General features: G+C 42.4%; 1 pseudogene; it reads right to left on the reverse strand.

Moving 5' to 3' along the window:
• Positions 1–4891: 4891 nt before the first annotated feature.
• Positions 4892–5330, reverse strand: LOC111151919 (annotated as a pseudogene).
• Between the last annotated feature and the right edge of the window lie 555 nt (positions 5331–5885).

Here is a 5885-nt window from a genome sequence, read left to right on the forward strand (position 1 = left end):
GGATCAAGCCCCGCATCGGGCTCTCTGCTCAGCAAGGAGCCTGCTTCCTCCTCTCTCTCTGCCTGCCTCTCTGCCTGCTTGTGATCTCTGTCTGTCAAATAAATAAGTAAAATCTTAAAAAAAAAAAAAAAAAGAAATAAACATAAGACCACCACCTGGAAGACTGCCATAGTCTTCTCACCCCTCTGATTAAGAAAAGAAATAGAACAGCTTCATTAAAAAGGGTGCAGTCTTCATCTTAGCCTTTTTCAATATTGATGACTTATGTTTTTCAAGTACTCTAACTACACCCTGATGAAGCGCCCTGCAACATTGTGAATTTAGGTGTGATATAAATTTGGTCACAGTGTGATCAGTGATTGGCCAACCCTAACCAGACCTCTCATTTCATTAATGTAGCAAATTGTTGTCCCTACAATTTATGCATCTGGAGGTGTTGGACCTCTCTTAGAGTGTGTGATGGGCTTTTACCATGTTGTGAAACTGTTTCAAAACCTATCACTAAGTCTTAGGATCCTCCATATTCCCCATGTTCCTCAAGTATACTTGGAAAGGAAGAAATTATCTTAGGCAATGTCAGATTTATAGACATTATGATTCAGAAGGAAGAAAGCTAATGATAGTTCTGTGAAACCAAACTTTACTTTATCTGACGACCTTGCTTCCCTAGATGAGGGGAAGGGAGGAAAGGATTGGCAGGATAAGGGGTGGGTGTGAGAACCTTAATTTTTCTAATCAAAGATAATTTTCCTCTTGAAAGTTTGTCTCTTTCAGATTAACTCATCTTGTTGGGGATGATCGTCAGTCTTTCACAGCTTCTCTCTCCTTCCTCCTTTGCTTGTAACCACAAGGCATGTGGGCTACAGGGTACTTTTGAAACCTTGTGACCACAAAGGATAGTTATCTGGTCCATATGCTGCACTGGGGTATTCTGTGATGGCTCTGGGTGTTTCATTCTCTGTGGTCTCTATGATATTCTAAAGCAGTGGGTTTCATCTGTATTGGGGCAAGTTAGCGGCTATTGCTACTGATGTCAGTGTTCCTGTCATAGCCTCTGGTAGTGACATCTACATGCCTCATCCATCTGAAGAACCCACAAATCTGTGTACTCTTGGCAGTTTTACTAGATCTCCCAGTGAGGGGACGGGAGTACTTCTGGACCTTTCCTTGGCTTGCACAAATCCTAGGGAACCAGGAGCCAATGCTCACTTGAGACCTCTCTTGACCTAAACACAGATAATTGCAGTTTCACCCCATGTCAGTCAACATAGATCACTTTGGTGCCAGTGGGAAGAAAAGTGTAAGTCCTGATTACATTCAGATGTCTCTACTTCTCCTTCCCTTCATCCCCTCCCAGCTCCCACTCAGGATTTCCACCTTAGAAGAGGAGAGAAGGCCAAAATACTATTAGAGGCACTATACCCACTTCCTTTCTGTCCCCTCTCCTCATTCTCCAGGCTACCACCAGGGCGCAACAGGAAATTGCCTCTAAAAAGATCATAATTTACATCCTTTCTCCCCCTAGTTTGTAGCAAATCTCTGTGCTTTGTGATTCCAGACCTTTAAAAGGAAGCTTTAGGAATTTAGAAAATCCTCTCTTTCTCAGTTGCAAGGCTGTTGTTATAGGAAGCCCTGTACTTTCATGACTTTCTGTACCTAACTTTTAAAAGTTTATTTTGAGACCTAAAGCTGGTTCTGCTTATGCTCTGAAGGAATGGTCGCTTCATCCTTGTTGGGTAAAGGGTTGGACAATAACATTAAAATAAGATTATCATAAGTAAAGATTGTTTCAGGTGATATTTCAAAGTATTATCCTATTTTGAAATTATTAACACCTTGCAATTATTCCCAGATATAGTTACATTCTTTTTCAGGGACAAGCATGATAGACAAGTTATAAGAAATAAAGTAGTATTCAGTGACAGAGTAAAATCGTGCTATGAAACAAGTTTAAAGACTATAGACTTTCTGCATTTTAATTCATATGGGCCTAGGGGAGGGGACTAGGAAATAGTTTGGATTAATGTGTTGGCAGGCATCACATAACGAGTTATGATGTTAAATTTATATGTTGACCAAGTTAGTTTACTGACATTACCTCTGCTCCCTCTGACCCCTCTCTGAGATGCAGACATCTGGATTTGGTGATAGACAGCTGAGAGCAGTAGAATTGACTTACTCACCAGGAAGAATTCTGATTAATGAACTTCAAGTAAGGACTAATTTCCAGACAACCATCTGTGCCATCACTAGAACCTAAAAGTTCCCATTTATTATCAATGTCAAGTTGAGGGTGGAAGGAGAAATTTACTCTGAAGCAACAAAAACCATTTTAATCTCTCCTTTCAAGAGGTAAGCACATCTAAGCAGCAACTTGACTTGCTTTAGAAGGATTAAGAATATATTTATATTGTCTATGTTCTCTGGTTGCTTCACAGGGGAAGATTTTGTCTTCATAATTAGATTGAGAGTCTTTAAGGGGAGTGGCCATGCAATACATATATGGTGTATCTGAGAACATCCAGCCGATGTCAGCTGTGTTCTAAATAAACTGGCATATATACTCAGTTAATAAATAGATATTCCATAACTTCATGGTAGATACAGATACATTGTTTAAATCATTTTGCATGGTATATAGAATTTAGGATTTCCCATGAGCTTTGCAAATGGATGGGCATTAGATAAGAAGGGAAAAGGCAATCATATTCAGTGGGAAGTCTAGCGAGAGTGAATAGAGTGCATTATAAGAGGGTGAGCACATCCCTTTGACTAAAATGAAGACAGGGAATAGATGCAGAAGCCAAATGTTGGGGTGTTCAAAAACAAGCAACAGAAGTAGTGAAGTGACACGTTGGAGGCAGGTTAGGTCTGTATTTTCCGTGTTTCCATCTACATGGAAGATGAGCTGGGGCCTAATGGTACAGAAGAAACAGGATGCTTTCCGGTTTTGGTAGCAGCCCTTTTCAGATCATTCAAGAAGACTCCAGGGTGTATCATAAGTAATTCTAATTGTTTTTTTTTCTGCTTATCCTGTATTCTCTCCACTTCCCCATGATGGACCCCAACAATGGCTGTGTGTATCCTGCATTGTTGCCGTGGTATCACCTCTCTTTTCTGATGAAGAAAAGGCACCCGAGTCATAGTCCAGTCTCCTGATTTTGATGTGCCACTGATGCTTGCATTTAACTCCTCCCATTTCCTTTACTAAGGGGAGACTCCTCCCATCATACGTCACACTCTATTACTTGGTCCATGAAGCAGTAAGCTATTCCTTTTCAGGGCCTTGCGAAAAATTATCGCAGCCCATTGCCCCCTTGGTTCCTACTATATGTTGTAGAGGGAGAGGAGAAAGCTAAAAAACAATCTGGATATGGGCACCTGGGTGCCTGAGTTGGTTAAGTGTCTAACTCTTGATCTCAGCTCAGGTCTTGATCTCAGGGTCATGAATTCAAGCCTTGTGTTGGGCTCCATGCTGGGTGTGGAGCCTACTTTAAAATAAAATAAAATCTGGATATATATATATATATATATATATATATATATATATATACACACACACACACACATACATATATATGTATATGTATGTATACACACACACACACACACACATACACACTAAACTGTTGTATTAGCTATCTGCTACTGTATAATAAATTATCCCAAAACTCAACAGCTTAAAACAATAAGCATTTAGGGGCGCCTGGGTGGCTCAGTGGGTTAAGCCGCTGCCTTCGGCTCAGGTCATGATCTCAGAGTCCTGGGATCGAGCCCCGCATCGGGGGGTCTCTGCTCAGCAGGGAGCCTGCTTCCTCCTCTCTCTCTGCCTGCCTCTCTGCCTGCTTGTGATCTCTCTGTCAAATAAATAAGTAAAATAAAATCTTTTAAAAAATTAAAAAAAAAAAACAATAAGCATTTATTATTTAATGGTTCCTGTCAGTTAGGAGTCAAGGCATGACATAGCTGGGTCCTTTGGCCCAGGGTTCCTCCTCAGGCTGCAGTAAAGGTGTTGGCAAGGACTGTGGTGTCATATCAAGGCTCATCTGGAGGAGGTTCTACTTCCAAGCTCACTCACATAACTATTGGCAGGATTTTGGTCTCTTCCTGAGACACCAGTTCTTTATCAAATTTGCCTGTCATGGGGCAGCTCACAACATGGCAGCTGGCTTCTCTCAGAGCATGTGAGGGACAGAGTGAGTGAGAACCAGCAAGATGAGTCATAGTTTTTTTTGGTCAATGAATCTCTGAAGCAACATCTCATCATTTTACTATATTCATGTGTTAGGAACAAGTCAGCTGGTCCAGCCCACATTCAAGAATTATACAAGAGCATGAATACCAGAAAGGAAAGATCATCGGGGCCATTTTAAAAGCTGCCTACCACAACTGTGGAGAATTTCCCTACTTTTCTGGTGACCATACCCTTTTAAAATCTTGAGTTCCTTATGCAACTACCAAGCAAATGCAGACAAATCTGACTTTGGATAGGCTCTCACTCTCAGACTCCTGTTTTACAGTTTCTTCAGAAAAGAAATCTGGCAGCAATATAGAAGATGGATTAAAGACTTGTGGTTGGGAAAGTAAACCAAGAAACTATCGTAACAGTACTGATGAAAGTAGTAAAAAGTCCAAACCAGGATGGTGGTAGGGAGTTTCAGGGGAGTATATAGATCCAGAAGAGGCGGAAAAGTAAGAATCAAAAACACCTGCTTCCAAACTGAATACAGAAAGTAGATAGAAAGGAACAACAATGACTTAGATTCCCTGTGGATCCAGGGTACGACTGGCATTTATGAAAAATGGGAAAATTCAGGAAGAAGTCCAGGTTTGGGGAAAAACGGTTAAATGTGATATGTTAATTTGATGTGGGTTTTCTTTTTGTTTTTGTTTTGACTGAACTAAGTGTCTTTATCAGGGAAAGCCAGGATTACAACGGACTTAAGAGTTGGCCTTGGGGTCCTTCTTCTTGCCAAAGGTGGGCATGACATTGACAAAGTTGAACTGCATCCACCACCTGGCTCAGCCTGCCTTCTTTTTCTGCTGTTTGGCCACCTTGGGAGTGGCCACCTGCCCTCTGACTTGGCCAGCATGAGCCAGAAAACCATGGACTTTCCTTCAAGCACACGACCTGCTACCTCTAGGGTGGTCAGAACTTCCACTCCACACTGACCCAGGGTGTCCTCAGCCTCGAGGGGCGTGCCTGCCAGGAGCACCTCTTGATCTTCTGGAGCAATCTTCTCCAGTGAGGCTACATGAGCCTTGGTCGGGGGAACATGGCTGGTCACCTCGAGGGTGTGCTGTTCCTGGGCATGGATAGAGTTGCACATCAGTGGCTGAACTGGGGCAACCACAGCTGCTGCCTTGAAGATGGAATTGGGAAAGAGCTAAATTTGAAGTTTTGTGAATGAGCAGATATAACTTGCTTAATTTTGTGCCTGTCAGTCTCAGACATGTGAAGACATAGAAAAGAGTGCCTTGGCTTTCAAAATGCAAAACATTCAGACAGCAGGGGAGAGTGAGGAAGCCAGGGACAGAGGTCAAGACAGGAGGTAGAGATTTATTTGCCATCAATATAGACACTTTGAGAGAAGATAGAGTCAGCGGAAGGCTCTGAGTGGGAAGGTAGAAGAAAAAAAAGCCCTCCAATAAAACCCTACATTTGAAGTCTTCCCTGAGAGCCAGTTAGCCTCTGTGCTACAGTGTGGCAGAGCCGCAGGCCAGAGCACTTCTCCATTCAGTCAGACCTCACAGGCCTCATGAGTGGCCTGTGATCATGACAGCCTTGAGATCAACGCCACCAGTGATGCGACCGCGGCATCTGCCACAGGGAAGCAAAAGGAGGTGAAGAGAAGTAGAAATACTTTATCTGAAAGAAAATCCAC

Source organism: Enhydra lutris, unplaced genomic scaffold (assembly GCF_002288905.1).
Source record: "Enhydra lutris kenyoni isolate GAN:26980312 unplaced genomic scaffold, ASM228890v2 scaffoldscaffold27, whole genome shotgun sequence".
Classification (NCBI taxonomy): Eukaryota; Metazoa; Chordata; class Mammalia; order Carnivora; family Mustelidae; genus Enhydra; species Enhydra lutris.